Below are 24,796 nucleotides of genomic sequence, written 5' to 3'. Positions count from 1 at the left end.
CTGGACTTTCCTGCCCGGGCTGGTTTTGAACTGCGATCCTCAGATCTCAGCCTCCTGAGTAGCTAGGACTACAGGCGTGAGCAACAGGTGCCCGGCCTTTAACTTGACTTTTATACTGAAAAAAAACCATAACTGGAACTCTACATAAAAAGCATTTTTACCCCAATTTTTCCTATCTTTCCTACATGAGAGATGTTGGGTTAGTTCCATGGTATATGTCCTGAGTAGTCATGTTTGAACCATGTGGCAGTACAGTTCAAGTTTTGGATTTGAAACAAATTCTTTGCTGGTGAGAGCTTCAGCCACAAGTTGAATTGATATATGACCGAGAGTCCTTCTCTTTCCCATGTACTGCATTCTGATCTTGGGTGACTGGCTGACCATTATCAGCTGCAATAAAGCACTACCGATTCCACATGTGTTTGGAATACAGCCTTGGTGGTATCATCAGAAGCCCTCACTGGCCTTAGGGCTCCCAGGGTTCTTCTTCTTCAGTTATTCCTTGGGTTTGTGCTGCAGACTCTTTGACTCACTTTATGCCCTGGAGAGCAGATGCCAAATAAAACAGTCTGGAAGTTTTCTCAGCTTTCCAATTGCTTTCTGTTGAGGTTGCACTTACCCCTCCCTGGGGACTAGAAAGCAATCTGTGTGGAGACAAATAACTAGTAGTAGAGAAACAGCCTTTGGTGCATATTTTCTTTCCCTAGATCTATTCCTTTTGAATTTTTAAGGAAAGTCTAAGGTAGTGAGTAAAAGGAGATGGGTTACTCTGCTTTGTTGTTTCTGAAAAAATGTGCAGAGACTTCAACATTATGGAGATCACAGGGATGTGTAGGCTCAAAAGTAATGTACCACAAAGTAACATTTAGTTTACAGAAAACCGTAAGTTTTAAAATGGCCAGAAGAACTTGAGTTTCATGGGAGAAGAGCCTGGAGGATGAGAGGGAAAGTGGAACATCACAACTCATGGAGAACAGAATGAATTGTCTTGCATATACTTGTACTTGCCATGGGTTGTCTCCGGTGGAGAGGGATGGAAAGGTGTAAATATTCCTGACATCAACAGGAAAACCTGGGGGCCTCCTACAAATTACTAAGTACCCATTCTGAATTGCAAAACCAGAATGTTAACACTCCAAACTATTTTTTCATTCTTTGAGTTTTACCATCAAAGATTAGTTTTACCTATTTTTAAATTATGAACAGAATCACATATACTTTGTGTCTGGATGTGTTTGCTCAACAATGTCTGTGAGATTCATCTATGTTGCTGCATGCATTCATGGTATATTCTTATTGGTGTTGCGTGGTTCTTGATCTTTCAGGGTGTATTTAGTTTGGGATTATAATAATGGATCGATTATGCAATGATTTTTCCTGAATAAACACATTGGGTAACACATTGGGTAAGCATGTGTGAAGCTTTACAATATCCACTATGCTTTTAAGTTTTAATATAGACAGAAAAATCCCAAACTAGGAAAAACACTAAGAAATCATAAGCAAACATATACGGGACAGAAAATTTATTTTTCTTGACAGAAAACAATTAGAGTGCCATGAAGACAGGATTAGCTTTGGGAATCTCAATTTAAAACTACAAATGGCTTAAATTTAAACTCAGTTTGCAGGTTGCCAACAAACCTGTTTTGTTTACTTACAAAATGAATTTCTCTGTGTTTGCATATTTGTAATAAACCAACACTTAAAAATTCAGGAGATGCCTATCAGCTTTCTAACACCTTTAACACATGGGGGCAGCTGGTATACCTGTTCTCCCATGTCCATACAATCATGGCAGGTTGGAGTTAAGTAGGACTCATTGTATCTAGACAGATGTATATTTCTCTGTTGGCAAATTTCATACCCCTGGCTACTCTTTCTTACACTTTCTGATCTTTTTTAATTCCAATAAGTGATTGAGTCTGAAGGGCATCTTGATATGTATTGGATGAGTTGCATAAGTAAGGACTATGGTAAGGGCAGGTAGCAGAGCTTCTTTAACCTAAAGTAACTTTACTCAAGATGCACACCCACAGGCCCAGAGTTCTGATTGACATCCACTAGCCATGTGCAACAAACTATTTGACAAGGGATAAGAAAAACAGCCTCTCTGATCCATTCAATTAAGGGCTTCCTGGACTAAGCTCAATTCCATCATGAATGCTGCAGTAGGCAGCTGTTAATTGCTGTTAGTCATTTTCATGTTGACAAAGTGTCAGCAGAGAGCCAAAGCTATTTTATTTTTGGTAGTGTTCCAGCTAGATAATTTAAAGGACAGCTATGCTAAAATTCAAGTAAAAAGTATATTTTGGATACATTTTTAAAAACTGGTGAATTTTTCTAGGCTTACTACTTAGAAAATAAAATATTGAAGTTCTTCCAGCCTTCATATTCTAACCTAAAAAGGAAATAATGGAGAAATGAAATCAGCACTCTTTTCTTTTTTTCTTTTTTTGTTAGTCCTGAGTTTGAACTCAGGGCCTGGGTGCTGTACCTGAGCTTTTATGCTGGGCTACTTTGAGCTACAACTCTACTTCTGACTTTTTGGTAGTTTATTGGAAATAAGAGTCTCATGGGCTCTCCTGTTTGCACTGGCTTCAAACTATGATCTTCAGATCTCAGTCTCCTGAGTAGCTAGGATTACAGGTGGGAGCTACCAGCACCCAGCAAAACCAGGGACATTTTATAAAGATAAATCTAATGAAAGAACAAAAACAAGATGTTCCTACTAGAACAAGGCAATAACAATACTTTACAAGAGACCAAGTATGAGGCTTTTGGGAAGGCTGAGCATAAGCAACTATTTCCTGACAAAACAATCTTTTTATAATTCCTTCGTTATCTGTAAATCAATTTAAATATGGATCTTTCTGATTATTCAGATTGTGCAATATTTTGGTTGGCTGTCCAGTGATTTTTGTCCTATAATCACCCAAGACGTGTTAACCATTGTCAGATTCCTAAGACGCCATGATTCGTGTTTTGATTTTGCTAACAATTACAATAGGCAAGTCCATCTTGCCTGTAAGAGTAAGTTCTGTTACTTAGATTCTTGCATCTATTGTGCCAGTGTTATGGGAAAACTAAACTCTGAAGACTTCTTCAAACAAACCCTATGGACAAGAGCATTTTCAACCTTCTCAAAGGTTAAACATTCTCAAAGCCTAAAGGAATGTTCTCTGGAACATCTCAGTTAGGAATATAGTTAAGTAACAGTTTTGCAGGCTATATCTATAATCACTTTGCTATGCATACTAATACATATTTCCTTCATATCAGCCTTCATGAAACCTCTCAAGGAATTGAGGATTTTTTTTTCATTTTCTGTGGGCTGTCATAGTCTACAGAGTTTGAATAACCATCCCCACAAACTATTAGGAGTAGCTCCCAATAACCTTAACAAGTGATTAAATCTTGAATCATGAGTGGACACCTAATATAAATGAATTATCCTCGATCCGGCGATACCCACTGCACACCATTCTAATACACTCAAGGGCCATTCGCGAGTAGGCTTCCTTGGCTTTGATGGCACATATTAGCCAGATATTTCAATTTTTTCAAGGTGTAGGCTACTTATTCTTGAATAATACTGATACTTCTCTGCTGAGATTATATTCTAGTTATCAGCTTGGAGGGAAAGAGGAATCACAGGAAAGGATTTTTTGAATAGCAAGAATCATTACACCTACTTTAAATAATATTCTTATACAATTATTGGGCAGGAGAGGATGATCTTTTCTGTCAAGGGGAGTAAGATCAATCCTGTTTTCTAAGATTGGTTATCAGTATTTGGAATTTCAAAGTCCTTAAGTTCATCTACCCAGATGGACTTGTGCCACATCTCTGTACCAGTAGAAAGTACACATGCATCTAATCTCCTGAACTGCTCTGCCCAATTAACAGTCAGATCCCAGGCTTAAAATTCATCCCAGTCTTCCCTACAACAAACAGAGATAATTCTTTAAATTTGCCATAGATATCCTTTTGCTTTCAGAGCATACCTTAAGTTGTCAGTTAACTTGGGATTTTCTTTTACAGGTCGAAGTAGCTTTCCTACTTGACCAGGTGCTTAATTATTACTCTAACATCCATTGTATATTGAGGTTACTGGACCTCTGAATTAGTTGACCTTCCTCCTAAGCTTTATTCTTCTTTACTAAGGTGAAAGTTTATGTAACTATGATGTTGCGGTAGGCCTGGATTGATTCTCATTATGATTTACGACTAAAAAATGTTATCCTTCTATGAATTCCAAAAGCTTATTCACAGGGTATATTTTCTAAAACTATTTGGTTTAGTTCAGTTTCATGAGGGATCTCTAAGACGTAAACATTAAGGACTAAAACTTTAATTGGAGTACGCCACCCTAAGGTAGAAGACTGAAGAGGAAGGAGATGAGGCAGAGTAAGATAGGAAACAAGACCAGGTGATGCTACTGCTCTGGCTACTGCAAATCAATGCATATTTTTATTATTACAACATGGTGTGTGTGTGTGTGTGCTACTGAAGCTCATGTGCAAGGAGCTGCAATCTGTTTAACATACTACAAGGTACAAGGTGTTATCCCATGACAAGGATTATTCAGTCCAAAATGTTGTTAGTGCTGTTATAAGATTAAGCAATGAGAAAACCAAGAGAGTTCACTGATTGAGATGCCTAAGATGTGTCTAAACAAACAATCCAATAGAAAAAAAATCAAAGACACAGAAGGCATTTCACAGAAGAGAAAAAATGCAAATGGAAAACAAAACATGAAAAGATGCTGAACCTCATTAGTAACCAGGGAAATAAAATTACGACGGGATTCTATTTCACACTCAATTGGTTGACAAAAATTAAGATATTGAGAACATGAAGCACAAACAGAAAGCTGTTCAAAAGGAACACTCATTTACTGCTTGTTGGTAGTGTAGATTGCTCTATCTCTCTTGGAAGAAAGTTTACTATCATGTTATAAATTGAACCTGTATATATTTAAGGGAGTATTTGTAACATTTTGTTATATGTATATATCTTTATACATATCTACCCACTTACAGTGAGTATTGAATATAGTAATATATTAATATTTCTAATAGCAGAAAATGAAAACAGCATAAATGCCAATCTAGTAGAAAATTAGGGGAGTGAATTATGGAATATTCACATAGAATACTATTATTTACCTATGAAAATAAATACTTGGCTACTTGTAACAACATGGCTGAACTTTGCAAATGCAAATGTGAGCTCTTAAATGAGAAAATCTCCTACAGAGTAGATGAATATGAGATCATTATTGTAAAGCTCATGAAGGAACAAAAACTAATAATATATTACATGGGCATGTGTTCAGCTTTAATCCAATGTTATTAAAGCAAGGGAACAGATGCCATAAATTTTAGAGGATACTTGGAAAAGAGGTGGTGAGATGGATGAAGAAGTGCTCTGCTTACCATTAACAAATTGATTATTAGGTCATTGAAAAGTATTCGTTGGGTTTTGCATTTTTTCTTATAGACTTTATTTTTTGGTTGGCTGTTACTTTATACATATTTGGCTTTTTAGAAAAGCATCTTTATGTCATATTTTATTTTATTTTATTTTATTTTTTTAGCGCCACTTCCGGCTTTTTTTTTTCTTTTTGCTTATGTGGTGCTGAGGAATTGAACCCAGGGCCTCAGGCATGCAAGGCAAGCGCTCTACCACTGAGCCAACTTCCCAGCCCCTTTATGTCATATTTTACAAACAAGGAAGAATTGCCAACATATTTGGGGATGAAGGATAAATGCACTCCATTCTATAGGCCAACACGTGTAGGTATTTTGGCCCAGGTTCTCTACTGATGGATATTCTCAGCATTTATTTCCACAGTCAGGTTCCCATTCTGTCTCCAGGAAGCTTGAGGTGCTGTCTAAGTCTGTTTAAGTCTCACACTAAGTTTTCCACACATGTTGACTGGGAAAACACCACTCGTGTGTGTGTGTGTGTCTGTGTGTGTGTGTGTGTGTGTGTGTGTGTGTGTGTGTGTGTGTGTGTGTGTGTGTGTGTGTGTGTGTGAGTACCAGGGCTTGACCTCACGGAGCCTGGTACTGTCCTTAGCTTTTTCATTCAAGGTTGGCTCTCTACAATTTGATCCACAGCTCCACTTCTGGCTTTTCGCTGGTTCATTGGAGCTAAGAGTCTCAGGGCTTTCTTGTCTAGAATGGCTTCAAACCTTGATCCTTAGATCTCAGCTTCTTGGGTTGCTAAGATTACAGGTATGAGCCACTGATACCTGGAGAGAATACCACTTGTAAATCCCAAGCCCAGGTGGACACTGAAAATACCTTAGGATGAAAATAGAATAAGGCACTGTTTAACTTACACAATTCAGTCTTAACGTGAAAGAACTGAAAATTTCCATTTTGTGCACATACCCCTGTAGACATATTTCAAAACATATACATTCCTAATGTCAATGAACTTCAGAGAAACCTGCTGTAGAAATCTGGACCGTAAAAATCTTTAAGCTTGGCACAGGCTAAGTATTCAACAAAAATGAATTAAATGATAAAATGTATGCAAAGCATTTAGTACAGTACCTGGCTTATATTTCCCCAAATAAAGGACTGCTTTCTTAATGTGATCATAAGCACATCATCATCATCATCATCATCATCATTATTGCTTCTAGCAGAAACAACAGGTGCTCCACCCACTTGCCTAAGGCTTTCATTATTATTCTTGTTTTGCCACTCCTGGGGCTTGAGCTCAGGCACTGTCCCTGAGCTTTTTTGCTCTAGGCTAACACTCTATCATTCATAGCTCCACTTCTGGATTTTGCTGGTTAATTGGAGATAAGGGTATCATCAATTTTTTTATTGTGAAAATACCATACAGAGAGGTTACAATTACATAGGCAAGGTAATGAGTACATTTCTTATCAAGCATTGTTGCCTCCTCCTTTGTTTCCCCTTCCCATCCCTTCCCATCTCCCATCTCCTCATCCCCCGCCCCCGCCTGTGCCAAAGTTGTAAAGTTCGTTTTTCGACATAACATCTTGTACATCTCATTGTTGCAATGGGTCCACCTGTATCCCTATTTAAACAATTTTTTCCCTTCCACTACACAAATTATACCAACATCAAATACAGTGAAAACAGGGGTTATACCATGGGGGAAGGACATACAAAACAACAAAGAAATATTTTATAAATATGTTAGAAACAACAGCAAGAAAGAAAAAAACATTTGAGTCCTTATCTTGGGGTTCATTTTTGCCTAATATCAACTTATATGACATATACTAGTTACTGCAAATAAGGGAAACCATGGGACCTATGTTTCTTTGGACCTGGCTTACTTCACTTAATATAATTTTTTCCAAGTCTTTCCATTTCCTAACAAATGGGGCAATGTCATTCTTTCTGATGGAGGCATAGAATTCCATTGTGTATATATACCACATTTTCTTGATTCATTCATCTACTGAGGGGCATCTGGGTTGGTTCATATCTTAGCTATAGTAAATAATGCTGCAATAAACATAGTTGTGCTGGTAGCTTTAGTATGGTCTTGTTTGTGATCATTTGAGCAAATGCCCAAAAGTGGGTTTTTGTAAGGGATGGCTTCGAACAATGATCCACAGATCTCAGCCTTGTAAACTGGGGTTATGGTTGTGAGTCATTGGTGCCAAGATCATTCATTATTTTTGTGCATGCAGATCTAATGATTTTTCTCCCCCATATTCTTCTAGGGCACCAAATTAAGACATTAGTACTTCTTTGGGTAAATTTTGTCCTTATTGTTCAGAATCTAGTCACTTCTCCAAGAGACTTTGATATACTCTTACTGATGTCTCCAGATAATCAGAATTATATCCTCCAGTTGATGAGAAGACCAGTTGTAAGATGTAGCTCATCACCTTTAGGTCTTCTCTGATATTCTCCTCGGAGCTTACTTAATTCTCTGAGAAATGCTTCATGTACAATTTACAATTGATCTTAAGACATTATGTGTTTAACTTGTCAGAAACCTAGAACCTCAATACTGATTCTTAGCCAAGGCACCAGTGAAAAGTACTAGCTAGTGATTTATAATGTTTCTGAATTTCTAGAACTCCCCCAGAGCCTGTCTCTGCTCTACATTGACAGTGTTGTGATCCATGGCTTGTACCTGTTTCCTTATTCATAAAGCCTAACTCTACCTACCTGAGCTTTGGGATATAAAATACCCCATAGTAAACTTGATCCTTAGTTCCCCTGAAACCATGCATCTTGATGGTTCATGATCTGGAAATGAAGGGCACGCTTTGCAATGGAGTAATAATGCTGGGGACCTTGCTTGGAAGTATTAGATTTCTCTGATGTTTGCTTGTGCTTGCTTTCCCTTGCTGTATGATCCTCATCCTTCAACTTTATTACAGCCCTACATGTGCATAGCTTGTGGAATCTCACATATTTTCAATTATCTGATACTATATAATTGCTGCATTCAGGCTATTTTCTGATCATCAAAAGGGCTTGAGAGGAATATGGTATGAAGGAAGGGAAGATTCCTACAAGATCTGAGTTTAGAACCATTTCAGAGAGCTCTGAAAGCTGAAAGCAGAACTGTTTTTCCTGAGATCTGAAAAACATTATTTAGCAGGGTTGTCAAGAGTAAGTGCTCCAACATAGACGTGGAGGAGGCTATGCACTAATGATGGCTGCTGGCTTTTTGAACACTTGGTCCTATTCACCACAGACACTGCATTCATCCCTCATCTTCTCTTCTCCCATTGGGTATATATCATACACATGCTTTTTAGACTTGAAACCCTCACCATTGAGTATGTTGGGGTTTTATTCTAGTAAATTTTATTCTAGTAAATTTTGCTTAAATCCATTTCTTCTCTTCTTTTTGTTAGAAAAACACTCATTTCAAGTTGATATTTATATTTCCCTTCAATTTTTCATCTAGGAAAATCTCCATATAAAAAAATTCATGTTGAAATCATGTGTGACTGACTTAAGCCACTATTCCTTAAAAAATAATATGCTTGTTATCTAGAGAGAGATCTTTCATACAGACTGCCTCTTAGTGGTTTGGATGGGAATAGCCATGTAGGAAGCAAAGCGAGGAATAGCAAATCATTTGGAAAACTCAAGTCTTTCAGAATTATAAAATAAATTCTTCTGGAACATGAGATTTCAGGGCTGAATTTTATTCTCATAATTTGCTATCAACCAACTCTAAATTTCAGCAACAGGTCACAAATACATACACCATGAGAAGTGTTTGACTAATGGGCATTAAAACACAAATCAACAACATATCTTACATATAGAAATTAAAATCATTGTTGGAGATTCATGAGGAATGTTAGCAGTCATCTAGGCTCAGAAAATGTCCAAGATGTATTCTGGGTTTTGTTTTTGTAGTGCTGGAGTCTGAACAACAGGACCTTGCAATTGCTAAGCAGGAGCTCTACCAAATATATTTAAAATCTATCCATCTCCAATGCCAACTTAACAGCATCTCATACCTGAATGAAAGTACCCAATTCTCCATTAGTAAAACTCCCAGGCCTATTAGTTAGTTATAGTAAAGGATATCCTTTAAAAAGAAAGTAAAACTGCAGGGGAAAAACAAAAGAGGAGGCAACAATGCTTGATAAGAAATGTACTCATTACCTTGCTCATGTAATTGTAACCCCTCTGTACAGTACTTTCAAAATTAAAAAAACTTATTTAAATAAATAAATAAAGTAATGGTTTAGTGTCCCTTATCCAAAAATGCTCAGACTGCTCGGATTGTTCAAGAATCAGCAGTTTCTTTCCGTTTCTTTCCCTTTGAACTCATAGCCTCATGCTTGCTAACTAGGTACTCTACCCTTCAAACATGCCCACTGCCATTTTGCATTTAGTGTATTTTAAAGAAAGGGTCCTGTACCTTTGCACCCATGTAGGTGGCAATCTGGAACCTGGACACTATGCCCAGTTTATTTTCTGAGAGTCTTGACAATTCTTTTTCCTGGGCAGCCATCTCTGCATTCTTTGTGGGTAGGATTATAATTACGTGCAACTATTCGCACCCCAGAATCAGACACTTTCTGAGCACTCATGATACTCAAACAGTATTCTTAATTTCTCACTCCTCTCAATGTATATAAATTCTTCATCTGTATAAGTACTTCACTCATCCACTAGTGAGTATCTAGTGAGTTCTGGTTATACTGGAATAAAAATTCATACATTTTCCCACATCCAAAGGTCCTCTAACGTCATATCCTACATCATGCTTCTCCAAATCCAGTCTCTTTAAAAACACGAACTTGCTTTTCAAGCTTGACCATATCTATCTGCGTACATACACACTCAATGATGGTATTGTCATCAAACCCCCAGGTAGCTTTTTCCCATCATTCAGTAGTCAGGTCAAATTCTCAAGGATAATCTGCTTTACCATGTTCATGAACATTATCAATGGCTGACAATTTCTTTTATTTATTTATATACTTACCTTTTCCATTAGAATATCAGTTCCTCCTGGGCCCATCTTTGGGCCATAACTATTTTCAGGCACTCATAAGTCAATCATTAAATATTTGTTAAATAACTTTGTTGCACTTTCCAGCTTTAAGAATATTGTGTAACTTAAGGAAAATATTTAAAGGGCAAAGTCATAAGTCAAATGTAAGTTTTTTGCTTACTTTTGTCAAGATGGATGTGGATGAGTTAAAGATGCCAGAGGAGTGTGGCTATTTCTGTCTTACAACTATTTGTTGAAATTCTTCAGTCTTCTTCATTTTTCCTTGGTGTTCATTTTGGCAACTGGCAGAAGCATTTTTGCCACAGTGTATCTCTGAAACAACATGGTACCAATATGACTCAGAACTTAGCACCATTATGATTTGTTCAAAAAGACAATAGATAAACTCATTTACTCTACTTTCTTCTTAAAGCTGATGCATGCTTTGTCCTCATGGCTTCTATCATTTTTTTCTGGTGTACAACTGCAGATCTGTACATTAGTAGCTGGATACTCATAGCTGGTGGTAGGCTCACATCACTCTTTGCCTGCATTTGTACTATGGAACCTTCTCTCTTCTCATGTTGAAATCATGTGTGACTTCCTTAAGCCACTAGTCCTTAAAAACTAATATGCTTGTTATCTAGAAAGGCATCTTTCATATAGACTGCCTCTTAGTGGTTTGGATAGGAATGGTACTAATAGCCATGCAGGAAGCAAAGAGAAGAATAGCAAATAATCTGGAAAACTCAAGTCTTTAAGTATTATTTATTCTTCTGGAATATGAGATTTCAAGGGTGAATTTTATTCTCATAATTTGCTATCAACCCACTCTAAATTGATCGATTGTATTGTGATTCTATTTCTCCAAAATCTGGTGAGCTGAGGTAGGGAGCAGGATCTGGGACTATAGTTCTTAAATCTCAGGGTACTGGCAATTGTATATATATAAATATATATATAAATATATATATATATATATATATATATTTTTATCGGTCATGGGGCTTGAACTCTGGGCCTGGGCGCTGTCCCTCAGCTCTTCAGCTCAAGGCGAGCGCTCTACCACTTGAGCTACAGCGCCACTTTCGGTTTTCTGGTGGTTTATTGGAGATAGGAGTCTCACGGTCTCTCCTGCCCGGGCTGGCTTTGAACCGAGAGCCTCAGATCTCAGCCTCCTGAGTAGCTAGGATTACAGGCGTGAGCCACCAGCGCCTGGCTTGGCAATTGTATATTTTTAAATGAATTACTTTTCATTCTTTTCAGTACTTATGTTCCATAAACTCATCACAAACAATGGCATAGCAAATACTGAACCATTGTTCCTGGTGAAAATATATACTAGATTGCTGTAAACCCTGGCCCTAATATTTTCATCAACCAGTCAATACCCACCTCCTTTAATTGTGTACCTGTTAAAATATACCATAAGTAATACTTCTTGTTAACTTCACAGTCACAGCAATAGAACTGAATTTTATCTAACACATAGTTTTTCTTTATAAGCAACATCATAACCTGTCAGTGCTTAAAAATACTAGACAGCATCACAGCACCTGTGTGAGGAGACTGGCATTTCAAACAGTGAAATCGCTAACACAAAGCACAAAAATGTAAAGGCCATGACAGGGTGGATTTGTAAATACACAATCCATGAATAATGAGGACCAATTATATATACATTGGCTAAACTGGAATTAAATATAAATCTTACAAGTTCTTAACCTTACTGTGATGAGCACACTATTAGAATTTAAATGAATAAATAATCAATGCTAGAGGTAGGATAAGAAGGAATTAAATACAGATTTTATATGCTTTATGAAAGACTAAGGAAGTGAAAGCTGTCACTCTCTACTATCTTGTTAGAAAAACAAATTCCAGAGCACAGGTCTTTTCTGCTGTTTGCTATTTATCATTGCTCATACAATTTTTAGACAAATCCAAAGAAAATGTCCCTGAAATAATTACAGATTGATACTACTCATTGTCTATTGCAGGTCAGTTTGAACTACTTTGAGAGACTACTCCATTTTTCTCTTTAAATTATAACACTTGTTTTTATTTCATTATGTGCATCAGTTAACTGAAAGTACACAATGTATCCACTTATCAGACATAGTCTATAAAAATGCCAGTACATGGTGACATAAAGGGAGGTTCATAATTTGACTATCTTTTATTGTATTTGAAAAAATGTTTACAACCTCTCTTGGTCATATGAATTCATTTTTAAAGACATTTTAAAGATTTTTCTGATGTAGCTTATTCTCAATATCTTAAAACAGTTGAAATAGACTTTGATTTATTTTTAGTTTATGGAAAATAATTTGTTACTAAAATTACCTTTTCTTCATGCATTAAACTATTATTGCTGAGGAGTACTTTATAAAACATAATATTTTACATAGGTAATAAAAAAAACCCTAAAAGAATGACCCTGAAAGATTCTGTGTGTACTTTGAATTTAATTCAAAATTGCCTGTACTACAGGTAGACATAAATTTATTTTCAGTTTTTGTGTACTTTCTTCATACATTTCTGAACATCAAAAGAGAAATCAGCTTTTTATGCAATACAATTTTAGGACTGATATAATCATGTAAGTATGCTTTTCAATAATGAGACAATACAATGTACTTGACTAAAGTAAATATTTTGACCCAGAAAATACAACTACTTATATATATCTTGTTTCTTCTATGTTTTCATAGTACCATTACATTTCATTTTCTATATTATTCACCATATCTTGTTCTGAGTTTATTTCCTAGATACTAATGTTCTATTTACATTGAAAAAATGTTCTGTTTATACTGAAAATAAATAGACCAATCACAGAAATACCATCCATCATAAACATACTTTAATATTTGCCAGATCTCCACTAAAATTCTTTGCTCAAATTTCTCTCTTTAGATATGCTACCAAAGAAACCTTTGTCTGTGCATCTCGGATAAAGAGTAAGTCTTGGTTGCCATTAATAACTTAAAGAAAAGCAACTTGAATGAACAGTAAAGGACATTCAGATGACAGCCAAGCCATTCTATTATTTATGGATATCTTAACAGGACGTACTGATGACAGTTAAATTTAAGATATGCATTTTTAACCTTTGAGAAGGAAGAAGGGTTGTATTTGGCATGGATCGTACAGTTCTACTTCCAGTATAATAACTAAGTTACTTAAGGCAATTCATTATTCCCTGAGATCACTGACTCATCTGAAAAATGGATATAGATGCCATTTTCTAGGAAGTGGAGTGATCCATAGGATAAGATGGTAATGGGCTCTATAAAATAACTGATCAATAGTCCATGTGTTGACTAAACTTAAACCAAGCCTTTGAGTAACTGCATTTAGTTCTTAAGCCAAAAACAATCATCTGCTGATAGAGAATCATTTGAAAGTCAAATCCTAGCTCACTGATATTTTGATTTATGAACAATATAAGCAACTGTATAGAAGTGAATGTGTGTATTATGAAAACAGAGAATACTTACCAGAGGGACATGACTAAGATTTTATATAAGTTATGCCATTTGGTATGTTTAATTTTTATAGATTCTTTGGCAATCTAGCTACTCAGTATTGGACACGCAGACATCATGTGGCATGTATGCCATCATTCATGGTATATATTTTTTAAAAGAACTGCATTAAATGGCATCTGACATTGAGATACGGATACATTATTGGACTCAGGGAAAGTACTACAAATTATTTTTTTTCCTTTGTGTGAAACAGACACTAGATTTAACATCAACTATCCAATACAAATATTTCTGGTCCTTAAGTGCTATTTTGTTTTTCCTTCTCATGTTCAAAGATGACAGGATTTACTTAGCTATGTAATCTGATCATATGGGCTGAGTTACTCACCCTTTCATCTACCCTCTATTCTACACAGAGATGCAAATTTGCAAATGATGGGTTTGATAGGATTTGTTTTTTCCTCTAAGAAAATAGGCTTAAGATTCTGGTCTCATAAAGACTGACAGTTCAGTCCAAGTTACCTCCAGTGGGTTAGGAAATCCTGAAAGATGTTGAATCTCATCAAAGCCTTCTAATAACTGCAAGGTACTGAGTCTTAAAAAATGAAAGAATCAATTGCATAGAGAAAAACCTAGCACACCCAGCATACAGTTTATTTTAACCTGTTGTTTTTATGAGGATAGAACTATCATAAAAGAAATTAACATATATGTGGTAATGGAACTACATAATTTGAGGATATAAGTGGGCTTAAGAAAGATGGCTATCTTATAAGTAGCTTGGTCTAACCGATTGTGCCAACCTGTTTTCACTGTATTTGATGTTGGTATAATTTGTGGAGGGGAAGGAAAAAAACAAATTGTTTAAATAGGGATACAGGTGGACCTATTGCAACAATGAGATGTATAAGATCTTATGTCGAAAATGAACTTTACAACTTTGGCAAGGGTGAGGGGGTGGGAGGAGGGAGGGACGAATGGGGTTGTGGAGGGGGAGCAAGGGGTGGGGAGATGGGAAGGGATTGTAAGGGGAAACAAAGGAGAAGACAACAATGCTTGATAGGAAATGTACTCATTACCTTCCCCATGTAATTGTAACCCCTCACAATAAAAAAAATAAAAAGAAAGAAAGATGGCTGGAAAGACTTGGAAAAAATTATATTAAGTAAGCCAGGCCCAAAGAAACATAGGTCCCATGGTTTCCCTTGTTTGCAATAACTAGTACATGTCTAGGACAAGCAGAAAAGGTCAAAAGCTATGTAAATATGACCATATAAAATGATGTAAAGTGAAATGAGCCCCAAGATAGGGACACAAATGGTTTTTTCTGGGGCTGGGAAGGTGACTCAGTGGTAGAGCGCTTGCCTTGAGCTGAAGAGCTGAGGGACAGCACCCAGGCCCAGAGTTCAAGCCCCACGACTGGTCACACACACAAAAAATGGTTTTTTCTTTCTTGCTATTGTTTCTAATATATTTATAATGTACTATGTGATTTTTTTGGTATGTTCCTCCCCCACAGTATAACCTTAGTTTTCACTGTATTAGATTCCAGTGCCCTGCATCTTGTATATACACTTCTCTAATTTGGGGAGGGGAAGGTTAAAAACAAAATGCTTAAAATGCTTAAGTAGGGATACAAGTTGACCCATTGTAACAATGAAATGTACAAGACACTATGTTGAAAAGGAAAGAACTCTACAACTTCCAGGGGTGGGTAGTAGTTGTGGAGGTGGGAGGGAAAGGATGATGGGGGGAAACAAAGGAGGAGGCAACAATGCTCAATAGGAAATGTACTCATTACCTTGTTCATGTTAACTGTAACCCCTCTGTACAGTATTTTTACAATAAAAATGTACAAAAATGAGAAAGATGGATGAGAGCAAAAGAAAGGTTAATCTTGATCAAGATGCATTGCACTTATAAACTGATTGGTTGAATTCAGCTCCTTTTCCCAACTATTTAAAGTCAATAAACAATGATTTTTTAAAGGAATTAATACAGATCATCTTTTTTAAAAAATACATTTTCATCCTTGTGGTATTTTTCTTTTTTCACTAGCCTTTGCTGTGCATGTACCCTATAATGTGGGTAAGTTTATACTCAAAGCTAGATGCTGCATTCCTTATAAACTATCTTAAGTCCAGATATATGTAAAGGTTCTATTACCAGGCCTGACAGAGGAGAAGTCAAGGCAGCTGAGTTTTCTATAAGTCTCCTCTGAGGGTTTTGGAACACCATCACATTTGTTTCTTGCTACTCCTTTGACCCCCTGTGATCTTTGTCTCTATAATAAAATGTTTATAAGAACATCATCTTCATCCTTCTCTTCCCTCTTCTCACCCCTCCCCCTGCCCACTGTTGGAAGAAGGTATGTTCTGGTTCCATGGGAGAAAGCAACAGTAATAGAAACATTACTGTTTTCAATAAATATCTTTTGGGGAGTTGAAGCGCTAATCTGCTCACAAATTGATTTTCTTTCATTTAAAGCAAGATCACGGTGACACAGGGGGCTGCTTTTGTGCAGTCATTACTCATGCACTTGTCTGCTGCTGTGGATCTTCTCCAGGGAAACTTGTCAGAGCCCACAGAATGGTAGGCTGTTTTTGGATTTCCTCAAAGACTAATTCAGTGCTATTTTGTTTATCTTTCTGGGTACTCATAAAATTCAATTTTTAAAGACTATCTCCCCCTTTTTCTTAGCAGGGGGCAGTGATGACCTCTGTTTAAGAGAAATTCTCCTGAGACAATGGTTGTAAGACTGTGCATTTTAGGAGCAAAGACTAAGACTGTTGCTTTGTAAATGCCTTTTTCATCTGGCAAAGTAGAAAGCTTGCAATGTATTAGCTTTGATTTTTCAGAGACACTATTCTTTACACTGAGAAACCAAGTAACAATTAGGTTTGGATATACTGTTTTCCGGTTCAATGGAAAAAGCACTTAAAGGTTCTGTCTGCTAGATGCCCCAGGTTCTAGTCTCATTGATATGTACAATGTTTTTTTTTTTTTCCAACATGATTGACTTAAACTATTTTGTATCTGGAATTCCTCATCTTAAACCCTAGCTAATGAGCGCACATGCTCTCACAATTTTCAGAGGAGCAAATGAAATCATGTGTGCATAAGATGAATTATTATAACAAAGCACTATGTTGAAAATGAACTTTACAACGTCGGTGGTGGCAGGGTAGTTGTGGGGATGGGAGGGAAGGGATGGTAGGGGGAAAACAAAGGAGGAGGCAACAATGCTCAGGAAATATACTCATTACCTTGTTCATGTAACTGTAACCCCTCTGTACGGCATTTTTACAATTAAAAAAGTACAAAAAAGAGTATTAGGCCTAGAAAAGTTATTTTAATCCTTATTTGTTTGAGATTAATTTAAAACACCATCTGACAGAAAACAGTAAAAAATGGGAACTCCAAATGTATGTGAGGACCCAATCAACAAAGCTAATTACTCAACCTATGCTGACTTCTGATACAAGCAACACCAGTCAGAACCAGGAAATTCTCCTAATGATCTATAGGCACATGATTCTGGGTTTGGGCAGTCTGCCATGAAGTGGTAGTAGACATGTTGAACTGTACATCTCTGAAAACCATGAGGTTGCCACTACAAATGAGAGTTCTCATCTAAAGTCATCTTAGATGAGAAATAGAGACAGAGAGACAGAGGAAGAGAGAGACAGAGAGAGGGGAGGAGGAAGAGGAGGAGGAGGAGGAGGAGGAGGAGGAGGAGGAGGAGGAGGAGGAGGAGGAGGAGGAGGAGGAGGAGGAGGAGGAGGAGGAGGAGGAGGAGGAGGAGGAGGAGGAGGAGGAGGAGGAGGAGGAGGAGGAGGAGGAGGAGGAGGAGGAGGAGGGGGTAAGAGGCTATGATATTCACTCATTTTTTTTCAAAGGTGACAAAGGAGTCTTTATTAGCTGGCTGGTGACTGCTTTGTCCTAAGCTACGGTGTCTCAGAACTAAGAGCAGCAGGGCAGGGCTTATAAAGGCAATAACCACATGCAGGTGGTGCCTTCAAAAGCAAGCTGATTTACAGATTATTAGGGGCAGGGATATTCTTCAGTTGCTGGACATTAAAGATGGTCAAAACCAGGCGGACAGCATTCTGCTGATGCAGCTGGAGACCCAAGGAGCATGCAGTTTCGGTCTGGGGGTGGGAGTCAACAGGAAATAGAAAACTGGGTTCTCACATAAGTTGGCTTCTCCTTTATCATAAGACACTTCAGGATTCTAGGACTGGGATTCTGCCTATGTTTGTAGCCTGGGGAGGGGTAAGCACAGCTTCACTCTTATTTTTAATCTGTCTTCCTTACAAGAAAATAGAATTCCCAAGTGATATACCATGGGTTTATGAGGTTTACTTTTCCAGTTTCATCCATTCTGTCATTCTGTACTTTCCATTTATATCAGTCTTGCTTCTTAGCACTGGGTTATGAGATCTCTGCCGCCAGAAAATTCTGCAGAAGGGAAATGAAGAAAGATGATCTTTTGTATTTCTTTGTATTTGGGCGAGGCGGGGGGGGGGGGGTGTCATTAAAACTTAGGATTTCTTTTCTTACTCTACTAGATCTTAGCCAAGAATGTCAAAATTCAGTGTATTTGTATAAAGGGGGCCTAGTAGAGGCGACCCATTTTTTTTGTAAACTCAGATTATGTTCTTAGGATGTCTGAGATGGAGTGCTATGGACTAAGACAGTGGGGGGACTCCTGTAGGAAACCAAAGAAATAACAGAGAAGATGTTTATCAGTATATTTTCTGCTTATTAAGTTCCTGCCAGCTTCCCTATATTGCAAAGTGCTGCTGGAAGTTCAATGAAGTCCCTTTAGCGATGAATCATGTCTCTTAGAAAAGAGAGCATTAATTTAGTTTCAAATATTATTTGGAAAAATAATATCCAGACTACCATTTCTTTAGCATATATAAATATATGCATATAAATTTTGTGTCTCAAGAGAATTGGAAATTTCAAACAAATGCTAAATCATATTTGAAAAATAGTTCTGCCAATGGACATGTAAAAATAATTCATTATATGTATGATAGCAGGTTACAATAAAAATCTAATGAGTATTAACATATAAGATGCTATAAAAGTATACAAGAACAATGAATAGTTTATATATCTAATAAAAAGTATTATAATTTGATTTTGCGCTTTTATGCTTTATGATCTTCAAATTAAGTCATGGCTTTTATCAATAAAATTGCTATTCCAAAAGAAAATTGCAATTTACTACTGGAATTATTCTTTCGTGAGTAATTCAGAAAAAAAATTAAGGACCTAGGAACACATCTGCTATGGTGACTTGTCCTTCTCCTCCATCCCTCCGTGTGTGTGTGTGTGTGTGTGTGTGTGTGTGTGTGTGTGTGTGTGTGTGTGTGTGTGTGTGTGTGTGTGTCTTGGTACTGGTATGTGAACTTATGGTAAACTTAAGCACAGTTACCAAGCAGGTGCTCTGCCATTTGAGCCACACTCCTAGACTTTTTTTAACTTTAGTTAATTTTTCAGGCAGGCTCTCCTTTTTCTTTGCCCAGGATTAGCCTCATACTGTGAACCTTCTACCTTATGTCTCCTGACTTGCTGAGACTATAGGTGAGAATCAACTACACCCAGCTTCTTGGTTAAAACGAAGCCTGGTTAATTTTTTCCCTGGGTTGGCCTTAAACAATAGTCCTTCCAATTGCTGCCTCTTGAGTACTTGGGATTACTTGTGTGAGCCTCATACTTTTATTTATTTATTTATTTATTTTTAGATTTTAAATGTTGTTATAAAGGTGATGTACAGAGGGGTTACAGTTATGTAAGTCAGGTAATAAGTACGTTTCCTTTTGAACAGTGCCACCTCCTCCCTCATTCTCTCCCAGTTTTCCCCCTCCAGACTTCCCTTTTCCCAAAGTTGTAAAGTTCATTTTCAACATAATATCTGGTAAGTTTCATTGCAAAACTGGTTCACCCTTTGTCCTACTATTTCTGTGCTGCTTTTCCCTGCCCCCACAAAGCATATAAATTTATATATCAGACAAAGAGTACAGAAAGTTAAAAAAATACCAGAAGGGAATAAACCAAAGGAAAAAAAAGGAAATTTTAAAAAACCACAAATGGTACAATACAAATTTATTCCTTCGATTTCTTGGAATTCATTTCAATAAGCATCACTTTCTATGATCATATGCACATAGCTATTGAGCCTTTTTGATCCTTTCCCAAGAATATCTTCCTTTGTTCTCATAGACTGCTGTTTAATTAATCATGTCCAAGTGTAATTATTTGTCTTTTACTTTCCATTGGGTTTACTTATAGCCAGCATTATAGTAAATGGTGAAAATTTAAAACTGTTCCTCAGGAATAAGAAAAGGATGTCTTCTCTCTCCACTCCTCTTCAATATAGTACTGAATTCCTAGCAATAAGCAGTAAGGCAATAAGGTAAGAGCCAAACATAAAGGGGATCCAAATAGGGAAAGAAGAAGTAAAATTGTCCCTCTTTGCAGATGACATGATCCTGTATCCACTCCCAAGTTACTTGAGCTGATCTGAAATGTTGGCAAAGTAGTAGGGTATAAAATTAACCCACAGTTCTTCCATTTTTTTACAAATGGGCCAGAGTCATTCTGATGAAAGCATAGAATTCCATTATATATCTCTTACTATCTATCTATCTATCTACCTACCTACCCACCTATCATATTTTCTTGATCCATTCATCTACTGAAGGGCTTCTGGGTTGGTTCCATCTCTTAGCTATGGTAACTAATTCTGTGATAAACATAGTTATGCTGGTAGCTTTAATGTGGCCTTGTTTGGTCATTTGGGTAAATGCCTAGAAGTGGGATTGTTGGGTCATAGGGGAGCACTACATGTAGTCTTTTGAGGAACCTCCACACTGCTTTCCAGAGCAGTTTCCAAAACAAGTTTACACTCCCACCAACAATGCAGTCGGGTTCCCTCTTGGCCACATCCCCTCCAGCATCTGTTGTTATTAGATTTTTTGATTAAATCCATTCTAACTGAGGTGAGGTGGAATCTCAATGTAGTTTTGACTTGCTTTTCTTTTATGGCCAGGGATGTTGAGCATTTCTTCATGTGTCTATTGGTCATTCTTATTTCCTCTTCAGAGAAGTCTCTCTTTAAGTCTTTAGCCCATGTATTAATGGGGTGGTTTTTCTTTGGAATTTGTTTTGGGGGGATTTAATTTTTTGAGTTCTAAGTATATTTTAGATATGAGATCCTTGTCCATTGTATGGCTAGTGAAGATCTTCTCCCAATCTGTAGACTTTCTACTGATCTTGCTAGCTATATCCTTTGCCATGCAGAAGCTCTGAAGTTTAATGTAATCCCCTTTGTCCAACCTTTGATTTGTTGTGTTTCTCTGTCTTTATTAAGAAAATTTTGGCCTGTGCCAAGGAGCCATAGAGTTTCTCCTTCCTGTAATGTTTTCAATGTCAATGTTTTCAGGGAGTCTGCTTTTAACTTGAGGTCTTTGATCCACTTGGAATTGATTCTTGTGCAGGGTGATATATAAGGACCTAACTTTAGTTTTCAACAGGTTTTTAACCAGTTTTGCCAGCACCATTTACTGAAGAGGCTGTCTTTTTTCCATCCTATTTTTTTTTTTTGGCTCCCTTATTGAAGATTAGGTGGCTATAGTTCTGCGGGTTATTTGTAGGTCTTCAGTTTGCCAGACCCAAAGAAACATAAGTTCCATGGTCTTCATTATTTGTAAAAAGTTATTATATATCTAGGATAATCTTAACAGATGAGCAGAAAAGCTCAATAACTATATACATATGACCATATAAGATGATGCTAAACAAAATGAACTCCAAGAAATGTACACAAGAGGTTTTTCTTTGTTGTTGTTGTTGTTTTTAATGTACTATGTGATTTCTTTTTTCTTTTGTGTTTTTCCCCCCTACGAGTTATCTCCTGGTTGTCACCGTATTTGATGTTGGTACCTGGGATTGTATATACTTTTATCTGAACTAGGGAAGAGAAGAACAACAACAAAATGGTGAGACAAAGGACAAAGGAGGAACCTATGCAACAGTGATACTCACAAGACAATACGTAGGAAATGATCTGTACAAGTTGGTGGAGAGGAGGTTGGGGGAAGGAAAAGGGGGAGAAAAATGAGGGAAGGGGTAGCAAGTTAGACAGGAAATGGAATCACAATCTTACTTATTTAATTGTAACCCCTCAGTACATCACCTTGACAATAAAATTTTTTTTAAATACATAAAATTAACCCACAGAAACCACGAGCTTTTCTATATGCCAACAATGAGAAGAGCAAGTCTACCACCAGAAAAGCAACTCCATTTGTAATAACCTCAAATTAAAAAAAAAAACAAACCTAGGAATTACCTTAACCAAAGATGTGAACACCTTCTATGATGGCCTCATGCTTTTAAAATAATACTTCCTTTACATAAAGAAATTGAAGCATACCAGATCTATATTTTTAATTTATCTATTTATTTTTTCTAGATCAGAAATATTTATTTTTTATGTTTTTTATTGTAAAAGTAGTGTACAGAGGGGTTACAATTACATGAGTAAGGTAATGAGCACATTCCTATTGAGCATTGTTACCTCTTCCTTTGTTTTTCCCCTACCATCCCTTCCTTCCCCACCTTCCCAACTCCCCCCTCCCCCCAGCAAGTTGTAAAGTTCATTTTCAACATATTGTCTTGTACATCTCATTGTTACAATGGGTCAATGTATCCTTGTTTCAGCATTTTGTTATTTCCCTTCCCTTCCCCAAATTAAAAAATTGCATATACAAGATGCAGGGCATTGGAATTACATACAGTGAAAACAGGGGTTATACCATGGGGAAAGAACATAAAAAGAAACAAAAAAAATCACATAGTACATTATACATACGTTAAAAACAATAGCAAGAAAAAAAACCAAGTTGTGTCCCTATCTTGGGGTTCATTCCACTTAGTGTCATCTTATATGGTCATATGTACATAGCTTTTGACCTTTCTTGCTTGTCCTAGATATATACTAGGTATTGCAAATACGGGAAACCTTGGGACCTATGTTTCTTTGGGCCTGGCTTACTTCACTTAAGAAACATTTAACAGAAAGCAAAACGTTTGTATACTTCATTGTCTTTAGACTCTAAAGATAGCTATCTGTAAATGAAAAAAGTTCTTGAGTAGAGTCTGGGGAGCCACCATGATGAGGGGCATGTTCTCACACCTATGCTGAGTCCTGTGGAATGAATGCACATATGAAATCACAGACACCAGCAATTACTGCTACCCCAAGCAAGTGATTTGCTCTTTCACTGAGCCCTTAAATGCTGAGTTCAAATTCTTATCAGAGCTTTTTTTGGTGTACTAATCTTTTATGCAATAGTATAAAAGCCTCATCCAATAAAAACATGAGGATTAATGATGTCAATGATTGATGAGCAATGTTTCTCTAAAAAAAAAAAAAAACCAAAAAGGTGAGATGAAAATTCCTATCGTGATATATAGATATAAATGTATAAATAGATAGATAGACAGGCATATATATGTAAAATGAGGGCACACTATATGTATATGCATCTCTCTCTCTTTCTCTCTCAGTAACAACTCAGTGATCCAATGGGCAAAGGCTTAAAGCAAAGGTTTGGTGGATGATACTTTACCAAGGAGTAGAAGCTTCATTTGCCAATGAATTTTGGTAGCACTAACTCCTTGGTGAAGAAACAAGCTCTAAAATAACACAGTCTAGTAGAAATATAAGTGAACCAGAAATGTATGCCACAAACTTAGAATTTTCAATAGCTGCAGTATACATGAAAGAAGGTAAAATTGATTTTCATAATGCATTTCACTTCATATAACCAAGATGTGATCATTTAAAAATACTTCAAAATAACATAGTCTCATTCATTGTTTTTCCATAATTGATCTTTGGAATCTGGTGGTTATTGGATCTCTGTTTGGAGTAGCCATATTTTAAGTTAACCTATAGTTAGGGGTTCACATATTTGACATTGCAATTCCAGAGAAATTACATAGTTTGTTGATTTAAAGATCTTCAGATTGATAGTAATAAGAAAGGAAAAAAGATAAAATTTCAAATATAATAGCTTAATGCATTTCCCAATAAAATTGACAGAAATTATCCTCATAATAGAAAAACTATACAGGTGGACCTGTTGCAACAATGAGAAGTACAAGTTGTCATGTCCAAAACGAGCTTTACAACGTCCGTGCGGGGGGGGGGGGGGGGAAGGGGGAGGAAGGAGAAGGATTGGGATTGGGGGGGAGGGGGGAGGCTGGGAAGGGATGTGAAGGGTAAACAAAGGAGGAGGCTGCAATGCTTGGTAAGAAATGTATGCATTATCCTGCCCATGTAATTGTAACTCCTCTGTACAGTATGTTCACAAATAAAATTAAATTAAATTAAAAAAAAAGAAAGAAAAAAAAACTATCCCTAATTGGGTTTTCGTTTTTACTTTTCAAATATCTCTGTTTGGAGCAGGTAATTTGCGATACAGAAATATATCATTGAAACTAGCTCTTGTGGAACTCAAACATTTTGCACAGAGGAATTTTTTAGCCATTAGTGTACAGCAGAATAAAACCCACTATGTTTTAGGTAAACATCCCAAACAAATAATAAAACATGTTTATTTATATTTCATACCATGTATAATTAAATATAGGAAGTCTAAAGTGAATATAGAATGTAAAACTTTAATAGCATATTCTAATATTAGCTTACAATGTCATGATTAATTTTTAGAACAAAATTTATTTACATTAAAAAGACTGACATGCAAGGATTTTCTCTATGGTCAAATGAGCTTGTC

At 36.7% G+C, this 24,796-nt stretch overlaps 1 protein-coding gene across 5 annotated transcripts in view; it reads right to left on the bottom strand.

The window, feature by feature from the left end:
- Positions 1-24,796, bottom strand: part of Pak5 (p21 (RAC1) activated kinase 5) — a 206,341-nt gene that overhangs the window by 101,881 nt on the left and 79,664 nt on the right. For 3 of the 5 annotated variants that reach the window (XM_070006754.1, XM_070006756.1, XM_070006757.1), the window contains exon 2: positions 10,661-10,812. The exons of 1 other annotated variant lie outside the window; for it this stretch is intronic. The gene's annotated coding sequence lies outside the window, so the exon portion shown is untranslated. Of the gene's footprint in view, positions 1-10,660; positions 10,813-18,318; positions 18,367-24,796 lie in introns of those variants that run through there. One more of the 5 variants, XM_070006755.1, reaches the window with a different exon arrangement.

Source organism: Dipodomys merriami, unplaced genomic scaffold, assembly GCF_024711535.1.
Source record: "Dipodomys merriami isolate MVZ:Mamm:240054 unplaced genomic scaffold, mDipMer1.0.p SCAF_7, whole genome shotgun sequence".
Taxonomy (NCBI): Eukaryota; Metazoa; Chordata; class Mammalia; order Rodentia; family Heteromyidae; genus Dipodomys; species Dipodomys merriami.
The sequence above is the reverse complement of the archived record's forward strand: the minus strand, read 5'-3'. Positions and strand labels throughout refer to the sequence as shown.